The 15,812-nt window shown below is 42.4% G+C and overlaps 1 long non-coding RNA gene across 1 annotated transcript in view; it reads right to left on the bottom strand.

Moving 5' to 3' along the window:
* LOC139827055 (uncharacterized) overlaps positions 1-14,420 on the bottom strand; it is a 51,467-nt gene extending 37,047 nt beyond the window's left edge. Inside the window, exon 1 of the long non-coding RNA XR_011737240.1 lies at positions 14,163-14,420. This is a non-coding gene — a long non-coding RNA (uncharacterized lncRNA). The remainder of the gene's footprint in view (positions 1-14,162) is intronic.
* Positions 14,421-15,812: the final 1,392 nt, after the last annotated feature.

The raw sequence follows: 15,812 nt of genomic DNA, 5'->3' as shown, positions 1-15,812 counted from the left end.
CTGCAGTACATTCACCTCAAGCTAGCACAATTACATATTTAAAGAGGAGATGTTGAACATTAAGATTGTTCTGACTGTAAAATGATTTTTTACTGAAATCGGTATTCATAACAACAAAAAAGCTGTATTTCAACGTGATATTTCGTAAAATGATAATACGGTGATGGCCATATGATTACTGCAAAAGTTGTACTATTAAATTATTTAGGATATGCAGAGCTTTTGAAACATACTGGGTTCGTTCCTTTCAGTAAGACTGCTAACGCTTTCTTTTAAATTGTTCATTTTACATTAATGCATTCCTTTTACAAAATCCCTTCTTATGCTAGTACTAGAAGGAAGTTCAGTTGGGCCAATTTGCTTTCTCTGCACTGTTTGTTGTTGTACATCCTTCCACTGTGTCTCTGCAGTCATCCCCTCTCTGGATGAAAAGTTGGTTTGGTTTTTTTCTGTTATATTTCCTGGAGATCTTTTCCTGCTCTCATTAATTTTTATTACCCACTTCAGAGCACTCTCTGCTCTGCCAAACAACAGGCAAATAGAACAGGGAGCTGCATTTCTGGTAAGGTGGACAGCAAATTCCTTGAAAGGAAAAATAATAATCCCACGTTATTTTTTTTCCATTCTGTCCTTTACACAATCTGGCTCTTGGGTGGTTGTTTTTAAATCCCTAAGTACATTGGCTAGGGGTTTTCTGTGATCTGTCGACAGTCACATCTAGCATTTTCCCTCCGTCCTGCCTGTAAATTAATCCGGCATTCCCTGGGGCAAATCCATCATTCAAATCATTCCTGTCAGCAGCTCGTGAAGGTCTTGGCCAGCTCACCAGTGCAAGCACTGATCCCAGACCTCGTCACCTCGGCAGGGACACAGCTGCTCGGTGCCACACTGGGCTGGGTCCTGTCCCAGAGTGAGGGTCAGGCCACCCTGAGGCACGAAGCCGTCATGAATTTTGTCTATCAGCAGGAGGCACACTCAAGGCTTGATCTCATTCATCACCCAGGAAGGGCAGAAGTACCTTTTGCCTCCACTGTGTGCTCTATCCTGAATGGCTCGTTCTCCCCCTTGCACATACCAAAACGCAAGACTGTTAGTTAATTGCTCTTCCCAATCTGCCTGCTCTAAGGGGAAATAGCTACTGCCAATGAATAATAAATTGTACATTTGCATATTTTCATTTTTTCTTCTCTAACTTAAATATTTGACATAATTTCCAAACTACGGATCTGATTTTTTTTTCCATTCCTTCTTTAGATAATTAATACATGGAGCAAATAACTCTGTGGCTCACCCACAGAAGGTGGAAGTGCTGATCTGCTGAACAGTATCAGTTTCAAAACCAATTATTCACTTTCCCTCACGATTAGAAGAAAAAGGTCACAAGAAAGTCTATTTGCTTTGCCTACTGTCTACCTCCTCTATTTAAGGTGAGGTATATCCACAAAGCTGCTCTGATGGAGATCCTTCCCTCTGGGCTCATAGAAAGGACACCACCATGTCCTGAGGAGCCCTTTCACTTAGGAAAGACAGGACACAGCAACCACCAAAGGATAGATATCGGACTTGCTTCAAGCCTCAAAGTATTGACTTTGGGCAACACAGCCCCAGCAAGATGAAGGAGCATCCTCATGGGGAAAGCAAATCCTGCCTGGCTGGCTGAGCGCAAAACATGATGGAAACAATCCCCTCATCAGTATGGTTTTTACCTGAATACCACTGAGGCAAAGCTCAACTAAACAACATATAGGCTTGGCCTCAAGTAACCAACAGTATTATAAGAAAAATTGTCTTCACTGGGATTTTTACATTATCGGAGCTATTTCAGTGCTAAACACTGTGAGATGCTCCCACCTCAAAAGAGACAATTACCCTTCCTTGCAGGACATACAATTTGTTTTCTTCTCTCTTAAAAAGCTTTTTAAAGGATAATATCTGAGAGTAATTAATATTCTAGTTGATCTGCAGAGAGCTTGAGTAAAGACAAATGTATTTTACAGTGGTTGAGAGAATCCAGAAAGCAGTTCAATGTCAACTTTTCTGCCCAGGGGATCCAACCTTGCTGGTTGAATATCAACAAGCATACTGAAGATACATAACTCTTGGTAAATGGTAAAGCTCTTTATATTGTAAGTGTAATTTTGATGATGACTACTGTGCCATTAATTAAAAACAACACTGTCATTGTGTTTAAAGTAGGCAAAGTGCTGAGCTGACGGTGTTGGAAGCTGAACTTTATTCAGAGATGCCTTATGGAGACACAAGTGCAGCATCAGCTCCTGCAAATTGGCTCGTCTCCATGTTTCCATGTCTATCTGGCAAGACTACAGCTTTCAGAGCATGAAAAAATCCTTCATTTGCTCATCCCTGGTCTCACTGACAAAATAGGGAGCAGGAGAGCACTTCTGCAATATCAGCTTTTGCAAGGGGCTCCCTTGACTGGTGGTAGAATAACTTACATGACTCTGTGTCCCATGATTGTAACAGCTATGGGTGAGCAGAGGCACAGCAACCTTCCCCCTAACCCATCCACAGGAAAGTCCTTTTGATGTCATCTCATGCTTTGCCTCTCCCAAATCCTGCTGCTGGACATCCCTGTATCACCTTATAACTTGCTTACTGATGTAACTCGTATCTCTATTTCTGCTTATAATGTATGCTTTTTTGTATTTTTCTCATAATAGATCAATGAGAATAAAACCTAAAAGTTAACTATTAACTTGGCCGACTAAGAAAGACAAGTTAAAAGACACGTACCAAGGACCAGCAGGGTGCAACACCAGCTTCCATTGCTTCTCCATCTGCACCAAGTCACCCTGGGTTTGCCATGCTCACCACTGAAGCACGGCCACATCACAGCTCTGGAAGGAAAGCAAAGTGGGCACAGCTGGGGAGGCCACCCCCATCTTGTGGCTGCACCCTGAGTATTCCTCCCTGGGCAGGGCTGGGAGAGCTGCACCAGCCCCTGGCCGACATCCAGGAGCAGCTTTCACCGCATGCAACGGCAAAGTGCTTCAGCATTTGCATAGTCCGCATTTGCGTGACCAAGACTAATTTACTGCTTAATGATGTCTCAGTGAGAAGCGGTCTTTCTCTCCACAGAAAAGATCAGTGATACCAGACGTGACCAGCACAAGCAGGGGTGCAGGGAGGGCAGTAAAAATCCACGCTTTGAATAAAATGTTATCAGAGGAGATTTTTTTCTCCTCTTCTGAGTAATAAATCGTTATTTAATTATAATTTAGCAATAGCAATAAATGTTTAAATACAATACAAAAATTGTAGATTAATTAAAATCCACTTGATTAAAAATACTTGAAGGTTGATAATTTGCAACTAATTTTGTGTTTCATAAATCATGTTCTCCAACTTGTTTACAAAAATCAATTGGCACTTAATTAACCTTACGCCAATTCCCATTCAATCAAAACTAAAAGAACTTTGGACATTCAATTCCATCTGTTAACAACCCTGTTAAACCAAATAACCAAAGCCCCAACTACATTTTCATAACGAAATTTCCTGTGGACGGGTCCCCAACATGTTGTAAAATGATAATCACTCAGAAGAAGTCAGATTTATCCTGAGGGACAAGGGAGGGCACCGCTGCCTCGCAATACTGCTCCAGAATAGTGTGAGGAGATGCTGGTCCTCTGTGCTGCTCTTTACATGGCTACAGTCTCTCCAAAGGTGAACAAGACTCACTCAACCACTGCTGCAGAAGTTTCATTCCCAAAGGGAATGTGTACTAAGGAGCAAAACCAAACAACTTGAGCGATGTGATTCCATCTTTAAACTGAAAAAAACAAACAAAACAAAACAAAACAAAACAAAAACAAACAAAAAAACCAAAACCAACCAATAACAACAAAAAACCACAACAAACAACAACAAAAAACCAAACAAACAAACACACACACACAAAACAAAACAAAAAACCCAAACAAACAAACAAACAAAAAAACCCTGAAGTCTCACAGGAGAGCAGGAATTAGAAGTCGCAACTGTGGCAAGGGTATGGCAGCTAAGACTGTCTCATTTATGAGACTTTGAGATGGCAAATAAAATATATCTCTACAATACAAGCAAGCAAATGTGATGCTCGCTAAGGATAATGAAAGATGTAGTACCTCAGGCATAATCCCAGCGCACAGAATCTGGCAGCCCTCTGACCTTGTCCTTATGTTTGTCTGCTAAAGCAGCTGATGGACAGTCTGAGTTGTTTGAGGGGGTCATGACTGAGCTGCTGGCCTGGAGACCACCTTCATGGAACATCTCACACTTTTCCCAGTGACCAGGACTGCAGTCCCACCAGCTGCATCTGAAAATGAGAGGATGTGCAGACCCTCTGCCCACCCAGTCAGGAACTGTCCCTCACCCATGCATGAAGGACATTGGCAGTACTGAGAGCCACATACCAAGCAATAAGCTTAATGACAGAGGGACATATTTTTAAAAACCACTAAGATTGAAAGGCTTTCCCAACAAAACGCTGGCTGTCAGCCTCAGTCAATTAGCATTACAACTGAAATCTGTTTATAAATATGTCACATTTTTCTCTCTCACAGAACATTTGGGAGCATTACAGAGTCCTCAGTACACTTTCCCTAGAAAGCAGCCATCAGAAATATTCACATTTTCCATAACAGACTGGAGAAAAAGATAAAGGCATGGGTAATATGTTATTATAGAGTTTATGGGCATTTCTCACAGCAACATTGGGTCAGTATAAAATATAGGAGACTGACCTGGGTGTGGACCAGGAGTTGTCCTGGAAGGCAGTTGCCATGTCCCTAGGGCAGAAATGACAACCCATCACCAATAATCCCTCACATAAATTTGTTAATTATTTTCTGTCACGTAAAGCCAAGAGAGTACAAACGCCAGAGAAAACACTTCCCAAGCAGAGAGTTATGGACCCATATAACCCCATCTAGGCATTTGCAGGCAGACACACAACCACTTTGCATTCATAACAACCAGAACCTCCAGGCAACGAGTCTTCAGGGTTGATGTGAGCTAAAATATAGTCCAATTTCCCCAGCTTTCAAAGGTGCTGGAATTTGGAGTGTTCTTTCTTGGTGCCACTTTCTGTCTAAGAGAAAAACGACACCTTCCTTCAGAGTGGACCTGGCACCTCAGTCATGCCCAGAAATCCACTAAAATGAACTTGGCAGTGTTAGGTTAATGGCCGGACTTGATGATCTTGAAGGTGTTCGTCCAACCAAAATGATTTTATGAAATAAGGAAGTTTTGGAACCCACTCCTGTCCAGAATACTGCAGGATGATAGCTGGAGAGGTGTGCTTACAACATATTTTCTAACCTGTTCTGGCTATGGTTAATTAACAGGAAAAAGAATTGTGCTGGTGACTCTGAGAGTCACATGGATGTTTTAAGCATTTAAAGCCAGCAATATCTGCAGCAACACATGATCTGTATTTGGAGGGGCTGGAGAGAAAGGCTTCAAGTTCAGCATGCTGAGCTGCATGAAAGCCCTGTGGCACTTTTGGGCCCCAGCAGCTTTTGACAGAGATAAAGTCAAATGGTGAATGGCATCCTCTTCCGCCAGAAGAATGTGCAAAGCATAGACAAGAGTCCCTGAGTAGGAGGGGAGTCTATGCCTTCGAGGTGTAAAAGCCCGAGATACAACCTTGGCTCTGTCTGATGGCCATCATAAAACATGCAGAGACAAGAACATTGCTAGGACCTCTGCTGAAAAGTACTGAATTAAGATAATTGGCGAGACTAAAAGAGCAGCTGCATATATGAAAATGAAAATCACTACTCTGATCTGCCACTTAACTGGAAGGCGACTCCAAGATGGTGCTTCATCCATAAACCTACTGAGCCTAGGGCCTCAGACGTTACAGATCAGCCTGTCAAAAAGTCATGCAGTCAGTTTTAAGGAATGGAATTTTAAAAATAAGGGGTTTATTAATTTAATTTACTTCCTCTTTAGTGAGATTTATTTTTAAAGGAAGAATTAAAATCCTGCTAAATTTTCCCTTTTGTCTATATATTCAGTCATGTGGGAAAGGCATTACAGTCAACTTCGGCCAGTGCCAGACCCTGTCACAGCTGAAAGGCACAAGCTGGTCACTGGCTCCATGTTCCCACAGCCGTTCTTGGGTCAGGGCTGGGGATGGTGCTGCCACATGGTACATCAGGTCAGCTCGTGGGTCTGACCAGGCATAAACCTGGGCATATTCATTTGCTATATTAGGTTTCGGTGTGTTCCTCAAAACCTGAAGCCAATGTACCACAGAGTGGCATAACAGTGCAGCTGTTGACACCAGCACAGGGAGGAGATGGGAGCACCAGGGTGGAAAGGGCAGACCCAGCCCTCCGAGGGCAGCAGGGTCTTACAGCTGCTTAAACATGTCAAGGTAGGCTTTGGCAATATCGGAGAAGACAGAGACACTCAGACTTTGGATGTAAAGGAAAACCCTTAAACATTCTCCTCACTTAAACCAAGCAACCAACTGATTGTGATCCCACTGCTTATGCGATGAAAACTGAACGTTACAAGAGCTTGAAACGCAAAAGAAATACCATTAAGGACACTAAGGACAAGTACCACACAAGTGTGTTCAGCTGAGAGTTAAATGCATTGGCTGCCAGTGACTTTACTGTGTGCCTGTGTATACATATTTTCCTGCTTTTGTGTATAAAGCATGTGAGGGTACCTGGGGGCAATATTTTAGGTGATGGGCACAAGGCATGCTCAAAAGGCAGACCTGAAAATAGGATTTAATTGTATTTTTCAACTGATTTTATTATCTCGGCATCAGAGGTCGAGATAGGGATAGGCATGAATTAACTGACCCAAACCTTTTCTTTAGTGCTGTTCTCTATTTTAGTAATATATTAAAGACGAATCATCATTAGCCAAGGTTTAGGTAACACATATGATCAAATCCTTTATGAAGTTGAAATACACCTTATGTGACAGTGACTAAGATATCCTTTCCATGTCTTGTTTTCTTTCACGCACAAAATGAGTACAAAGACACACGTGTCTGTCCCTCAGGGAAGATATACCTTAGTATTTGTCAGATAATTTTACCTTTTGGACAATATCTACTTCACTGTTTATACTATTATTTTTCATCTGATTCTTCCTTATTATTTCAGAGTTCTCATACACTGCCTGAATGTATGTCTGGTACTCTTTCTTTTCAAGGGTATACAGATGATTACCAGTTTATTTTCACAAAATATATGGAGTGGTTATCTCTGCTAAATACCAAAACAGTATTCAATCAGGAGAATTAAGCTTATGAAAGCGATGTTAAGCCAATGTCAAAGATCTTTTAGGAAGACAGAACTTCTACGCAATAACAACACGGTTGGATTAACTTTACAACAAAAGGAAATTAGACTGGATTTCTACAGAGTCAGTTTTGTTATTCTAGCTAACAATATGATTAACATTGAATGAATTGTAAAGGCCTCATTCATGCTTCACTTAGCCCAAATTAATGTGACTGATTACCCAACCTTTCTGTTCTGGCAGAAATTCCCATGCCCACAAGGCTCGTTTATCTGGAGAGTCTCACTTTTAAGAGGGCTGACCCCAGCCAGAAGGAAAGAGTAGCTGAAGTCTTCAAAGCTTTTAGACTTCATTGCATTTTCCTCTGGACAACCAGCTCCATCTTCATGTTTAAGTGGAAAAAAATCTACAGCCCCAACTATTGTAGAAGATCCAGCTGGGCTCCCTTGCAGGCACACAGGTGTTTGACATACGATTCCAGTAACATGAGGAATCATGCCTTCCTCAAGGTGGTTAATTTTTCTCTTAAATTATTACCATGCTGCACATTGCCAATTATCAGACTAGCCTAGGTGGAGGCAAGTGCTAGGCTTGGGATTAGCTGCTCACCCTCCTTGAGGAGTGCCCCTGACTCCTCAAGGAGCTGTGAATTAAGCTGCTGATGCATAACCTCTTTCTGCCAAGCACCTGAGGAACCTGAGAAGACCATATGGGCTGTGAAAATGACAATATGCACATCAAGCGCTGTTCCTGTTTGCTATGAGAAAACAAGTCAGTGTGGACTGACATCAATGTCAGCACAATGAAGGCTGCACAAAAAAACACGAGCTGTACATTTATCCTAAGAGGCAGGAAACCAGCCAGGGGCAGGTAATTCCCATTCCTGCCACTCCCCCCACCGCATCATGTCAGTAACGCTCTCTCACTGAAGCAACCCACAGCCGAAACATAATCAACATGAAAAGCCTTGATTTTTTTTTTCCTCTTTATTCTCATGTAGGTGCAATACAGATGAAAACTAGAGGCAGTGGAAACAGTCTGTGGGCACACACAGAAGCAGGCAGACAGCTTTCCATGGTGCTCACTTCTGAAGTAGACAGGTGCCTTTTTGCAGAACCAAGACAAGCATCTTTCTCCACTTACGGCAACTGGTTGTGGTGTTACAGAAAAAGCCTATCCTTTGCCACCAATCCTCCTCATCAGGAGCTCACATACTCCTTACGTTATCCCTCAAAACCCTTCCATGTCTAGCCAGAGGAGACTGCCTTTCATAAGCCCACAGAGGAGGCATCCACAATGCTTAGTGGTTTCAAGATCTGGTAACACTTGAATCCAACTCCCAGCCCCCATTAAAGACAAAACAAAACAAAACACCACACACACACACACACACAAACACACACAAAAAAAAAAAACCCAACCAAGCAAACAAACAAAAAAAGCCCCACCAAACTTCAGCTGGATTACTGAAACCAGACTTTCTGGTAAACAGAGTCCTGACATTATCCTTACGCATTCATGGCTGACTCGAAAGGAAACCACTAATGACCTAGCTATGTTGTGCTGCCAAGATGCTCCTCGGGGTATTGGCATTGACAAGTGGTAACCCTATCAACCATCCTTCAACTTCTGTCTCTTAACCACCAGGAAAATGACGATACTCTCTTAAATGGCACTGATTCTCCAGCTGGACCAAGTGCAGGCCAGCCTCAGGCTCCACTCCTGCATGCACTTTGGGTTTACATGTTTAAATGAAAGCCAGTGAGTAAATATGGGGAGGACCGGCAGTGCCGTGTTAGGGACCAAGCAAGGGAGGTGGTTGACCCAAGCACAACATGGAGGGCATGAAATGGGAGCAAATGCACTGAGTAAAACTAGCTGCAGCTTACCTGGCTTCTGCTATTTCCCGGCGATGTGCTGGGAATGAGGCACTAGGTATGGCTCGCAGGAGCCAGAGAAGCCAGGGAGGCATAGCGGGAGGAGGACTGAAGAAGGCTCTGGTGGTCTGTGGGTGGGAGAGGAAGAGAGCAGGCCACTCAGATATCCAGAATGAACACCAAACACAGCTAAGGAAGTCCTAATATTGTCATGTTACTTCCATTTTTAAAGACAGACAAAGAAGTTAAATGCCCTACACAGTACAGGGAGGTTTATCTAAGCTAGATAACATGATACGGATCCCATGACTGGGAGAATGAAAGCAGCATCTCCATTTTCAGTGGACTCGCTCAAGAAGAATGGCTGAAGGAACTGGTTCAGCTATTAGCCATTAGGCAAATTACTTCTAATACAATTCTTTACACAATAAACTAGGTAAATCTTAACTGTTACATTACTTCAAATGGACAAAATCCAAAACTGATATCATAGAGAAGCTTGACATAAAACCAATTATTGCTGACTGCAAAACACACGCATGTCTTGAAGGCCTTTAATCTTTCAGAATATGTGACAGAACCTTTTCCTTGCAACACACTTCAAACTGAGACAATCTGTTTATGGGGCCATGATTCTGAACATTGGGACATGCTACAGACAATTTGACTCAGAAAAAAACCTCTGTTCCTTCACACAGGTGACTGGTTTGAGCAGTTGAAATCACCACTTCAGTCTATTTTCATAAACTCGTGTCAGAAGCACAAAAGGAATTAGTGAATGCCTTCTCTAAATTGCATGCAGTCATCACCACCAGTAGCTCCTGCAGGACAGTGTATGAGTCTCCCAAAGGTCCTTCTGGCATCTGCAAAGCACATGTCTGCGGCAACCAGAACCAAACCAAATCCCCCCTGAGCCCCCTAAGAGGAACAAGAGAAGAATGAGGAAGCATCCTAATATTCTTGCTGGCAAAACTCTATCAGAGCTTCATTTTTATTACCATCATGTAGATTATGTCTGCAAAAGAAAATAAAAAGGAAAGGAAAAAGAAAAGCCTTCTCCAAGGATATGCATATAATTTTCATGGCAGAATAAGTCCTTGAGCCATGCAAAGGACAAAGCTGTGATAAAGCTAAAGCAGTATCACCATGTTTTTCAGCCCCACAATCTCTAAACATTTCATATCTAGTAACAACTGTGTGCATTTTTAAAGGTAAAAATAATGAATTTTACAGAAATAAGCATTCAGGCATATATATAATATACATTTAGCTCTTGGCTGGAAAAGAAAGAGGTTTGTACACTACATTGGAAACTCCTATGGCACAGAATACCGTTCCAGAATGAAAACAAAAAAGAAAACTCCGTTCTAATAAACTGTATTGTTATGGTTTGTTCTTAGCTAAAAGTGAATCCATGATTCATTTTAAAGTTTTGTCATTGGGACAGATATATGTAGTAGTCTGAGCAAGATACAGGAAAGGCAATCAGATTTCTTTACTTGTTCTGTCATTTGTTTTTTCGATGGTAGTTAATTCACCTATAAACTTAAGTACTTGTACAAATGGTTTTGTAGAGCTTAATGAATTTAAGCTTTTGAAGACTATTCTTTTGTACAAAGAAAGGCATCCTCAAACTGTCAGTACTGCAGATCATTGTTTCGATTATGTTGAAAACCAGTGAGATAGCTATACACCTTCCTGAGAAAGTACATAGATTAATGAGTGTTTCTAGAAACAAAATAATAATATGGCACTCCAGCACCAAAAGGGTCGATATATAAGATCAATGCATTTTCTTACGAAACAGCACTAAAAGATTTGGATTTGGGGAAAGTAATGAAAGGACTCAGCTCCTGACAAGATAAATATGATGTCAGAATCCTGGACAGGATAGGTATGGGATTGATTTCACAACAGGACAAACATCTACAATTATTGATGTTGATGAAATACTATATATACAAATACAGAGAAAAACATCTGCACACTGCATTATACTCTATCTTTTACTAAATCTAGCAGGTTCACCTGCTCTGTATCACATGCATACAGTTTTCCAGGCTGGCTGTTAGGAGGACAGAAGCCATTTACCAAACGTGACACTGCCAGCAAACCCCTCAGGATGGGTGAGAAGTGGGAGATCTCTGGGGCCTCCTGCCCACAGCCCTTTGATCTCAGCTGCTTGTCCCTGCTTGGTAGTGGGCAGGTGTAGTGCAATGGCCCTGAGCGGGCCTCACTGTGCCACCATGGCTCCTCCTGGCAGAGAAAGTGTGCAATTTCTGGGGAGAAGAACCTCCCATGGATGCCAGGGGAACAAAACAAAATGACTCCTGGCAGGATGCAGAGGAGCAGGGTGGATCTGGGTGTCATTTTGCAGAGTCAGGGATTGAAGGGCTGACAGGCAAACACAACTGGGAGGAGTAGTAGGGACATACAGATACTCAGAGGTCTCCCGCCTTGGGAGCCAAAGATATTGCTTTTGGCAAAAACATGATTAAGATTTGCTTACTAGGTAAGAACAACCTTAGGATCCCCAAAGAAAAATCTGGTATTGTTCATGGTAGGAATAAAACACCAAATTATTTTTTGTCAGCACATACATAAACCATGCTGAGGCAGAACTAACATTTTATTTAATATTCTTTGTATCACAAATCTTTGTCTTATCTTGAGAGGGATCAAATATCCATGAACATGCTCAGTTCTGTATCACAAACCAAGAGGATTTCTGGTAAAATAAACATATGGAATAGGTTTTATAGAGCTTGTCTAATAAACCAGCAGATTCGGAATGGCTGCCAATTAACCCAGCTTTGTAGCTTCACTCTGACATGGACAGAGGGACACGTTGAATTCCAAGTGGGAACATCTGGTTGCCATGATCAACCAGCTCTTTTCCACATTCTCAATTGCTCATCCAGAAAGACCCAGGGTAGTACATTTTCCATGTTTTTGCAGGGGACAGAACAACAGAGTAAGGCAAGCTTGGCAGCTGCATGTCTGCTTGGACAACATTACCCAACGATCACCGCGTGCTGAGTAAGCCCTGGGGTGCAGTCACTGAACTTGGGTCAAGTGCTATCACCAGCTGACTTCCAGCTCAGCACTGCTTGAATCTTCAGTAGCAAGCTGAATGACTAGTTAGACATCTGTTGTAACATCCTTGGTTGATTTCCAAGCAGTGCACAGCTGAACACATCAAACACAGGAAAAAAAAAAAAAAAAAGACAGGAAGAGAAAAAGACAATCTCATCTTCCTTTAAACTCTTGGGGTTTTTCTCACCCTTCACTCTTCTGCTGCAAAACCAGAAATTATTGTCAGCTTACAGACTGATTTTGAGAAATACGGATGCTTCCATACAATGCTCATGAACAGCCAAAAGACTAGTGGAAACTTTCACTGTAGTCTAGTTAAAATATTATCATGAATATCAACCAGCCTGTTGTCAATGCTAGCATACTTTCTCAAAACATGGGATGGAGGGCTAGTTTTTAATGCCTTGTTCGCCCTTTACCTTATCAAGAGAAACTGAAGTCAGTGTAAGAGCAGTAAGCTCATCACTTTAGTGAAAACCTATGTGTGAAGGAACCAAAGAAGCTAATACCTGGTTCTCAGTTGGGAAATTGATTGCAAAAACTTTCCATTATTGAGCTGGGGAGGGGGTGCTTGGGAACTCTGCAAGGGCCCTCATGTCTAGGAAATTAGAGTTAGACAAAGTAACTTCTCTGAAATGTGTTATCTTCACTAATAGCACAATAAGCTTTGATGGTCTTCATATTGGCAGCAAGTGTCTCATGAAGTCTTTAAGCCATTTTTTTTTAATTCACAAGCAAGCCTCTAGTCCTTCCCTGCAGGCAAATTTTAAAGGCAAGTCAGCTGGTAGAGAGAATCAAGTCAAATAAAGTGTTCACTGGAAGTTTGGGAATTGGGTGTTTATGGTTGGTCTCAGGAAGGGACCATGGAGACAGCTGTAGGCAGCATCTTGAGGTGTTCCTGCTCAGTTTGTCATTAATGAGAAGGCCCAGTGAGGACCCCACAGCATGTCCTTGACAGAATAACAAACAAAATAGTACATATTATAACAGAAAGAAGAATACGAATGGCTTCCTCTACCAAGGCACTATCCAGCTGACAGTAACAGCAGCTGATTTCAACCCAAAAACCTCCAATGCTCATATTGTAAAAGGCAGCCAGAATCCCAGCTGAGCTGCATATGCCTTCCAAACTCAGCGAAATGAGGACAAAACTTCCAGTGAGGTGATATTTCAGTAGGCTCTGTTGGTTGAAAAGAAATTTGCCATCAAGTCTGTGGCAAAATTAATAAAATTTAAAAAAAAAAAAAAAGAAGACAACCAAGTATTTTACTTCTCCTAAGACCTTGAAAACTGGAATTATGACCACAGTCAAATAATTGCAAGCAGCAAAGAATGAAGAAATTTTACAAGATGCTGCACACAGACATAAACAGGAAGGAATCAAGAAGCTGGGCAGACCTCATAGTATGAAGCTAGAAATATTCCACCAGCTGATGCAAATGAAGCTGCACAATTTTGGCTTGCTTGATAGCAAAACTGGCTGCTACTGCCACAGTCCTGAAAAAAGAGCTTGTGGGTCCAAATCCACATCGGTTAGATCAGTCGATACAGTTGGAAAACACAGATGATACCTGCTCCAGCCTCTATGCCTCACGTTAGCAGTGACCAAGTCCAGTGCAGCTCTGAGAACCAGGCACGTACCCTGCTGGGACTCCCGGGGGAGCCACAGGTCCCAGGTAGTCCACGCACCCCACAGCCCTTTGCCACAGATATCCCAAAACAGCCATGCAATCCTGAGGGCAGCTCTGGACCAAAACGCCATAGCCATTTCTGAGGACCAGGCTCACACGGTGTGTACTGACACGCCATTCCCCAGGCACACACCAGGCTCTTTGGCAGCAGTTTGGCTCGCTCAAGCCTGCCAACTGCACCCTGTGCCCTTTGCAGCTGTGCAGCCCCACGGGATGTTTCACTGACCTATATTCCCACATGTGCACCTCGCCGAGCAGCATCGGTGCTGGGCAATCCCCGTCGCTCCCACTCATCGCAGCAGTTTTCCACTGTGCCCGCCGATCGCATTGCACGCTGCAAAACAGGACCAGTCCCAGAACGTCCTCAAGCCTCAGACAAAAGCACAGATCTTTGGCTGAGTACTTCGACGTCACCCCAACTCCAACATGCTCACCAAAGGGGCACAAGAGGTGGAGTGGTACAGCTCAAATCACCAGATGTACAACTGTGTCTGAACAGCAGCAGGCTAGTATGTCAGACACGGCAGGAGCTCACGGAAACAGGCCTATTAGACAGAAATCTAGGGCGCTCTGCCAACTAAATTTTTAACCTCCAGGCATATTTAAATGCATTGAACATATTCAGCTTTTCCAGTTTTACTCGTTTTGCTACACTCAGTAATACTTGCATGTCACAGCGCTGTCCATTTCTAAAGAGCAAAGTGCTTTATGCAGCTAGGAAAACATCTTTATAATCATTTATAAGTGGAGAAAAGTAGAGATTAAGTGCTGCAGAAGATTATACAGCAAGTCAAGGGAAAAGCCAGAAACAGAAGATATGGTTCCCAACTCACCGTCCAGTGCTGTGTCCAATGCATCACAGTTCAGGGACTTTACCATATCTGCCACCTGCTGATAAAGTTGTATAAGTTCAGGCAAAGGTGCTAAGTGTGCAGACTTAGGAGGTGGGATTTTTAACTAAATGAACAGCCACTTTGCTTACAGTTGGGCTGTTTTCATTGATAAATTTTTATACACCCGAAGTCTTCATAGGCCACATTTTTATAAGCATGCAGATCCTGCGTTTCAAAATCTATGAGAATATTAAAAAAAAAAAAAAGGAGAATAGTTTAACTTCCACAGTCTGTTTCCTCCTCCTCTCTGCTCTGAAGCAAAAGCACACTGGGCTCTCTACATTGTCCTGAAGGACTCATCAAAATGCACTTCAGCAGCACAGGACCTGCAGCTGGCCAGGCCCCAGAGGAATTTGGTCCTTCCACTACATTTATGGTCACAAATTTTTGACTGGAGTTAAAGCTAAAAAAGTGAAATTCTTTCATTCCTCAGGCCAAACTAATTTGCCAAAACTTCCAAAAACCGCTCAATCATTCAAATCACAAATAACCAAGGGTGCTTTTTTCCCTTAGTCCGAAGAGGGGAAGTACCAACAAAAGCACGCCAGGGGAAGCTCTGCAGTGTAGGAAACTCCAAAGTACAGCTCCCACTGGTTTTCAAAGGGATTTATGTCCTTTGGTCCCACAAATGCTTTTGAACACTTACTCCATCAATGCGTGTCTCTCTTTGCAAGCTCCACGTTGAGTGGCCCTGTCTTTGGGGGATGTCTGACTGCTTTCCTGATGTAATACAAACAGAGAAGTGCAAGAGAGAGACAAAACTGACCTTACTTCAAGTCACGGAGCAGGGTCATCTGTATGGATCAGTTCAATATAAGAATACCCATAAGTTAATATATTTTCACAGTGAATGTTGAGAGGATCAGGGAAGTAGAAACTACTTTTACACAGTCAGAACAAAAGTAACAGTCAAAATCAGGTGTTAAAAAGCCCCCAAAGTGGAAGAGTTTCCCTTACTATAGCTTCTTTTGACCATCATATTT

The sequence above is a fragment of the Patagioenas fasciata genome, chromosome 1 (genome assembly GCF_037038585.1).
Source record: "Patagioenas fasciata isolate bPatFas1 chromosome 1, bPatFas1.hap1, whole genome shotgun sequence".
NCBI lineage: Eukaryota > Metazoa > Chordata > Aves > Columbiformes > Columbidae > Patagioenas > Patagioenas fasciata.
This window is presented reverse-complemented; position numbering and strand designations above follow the sequence as displayed.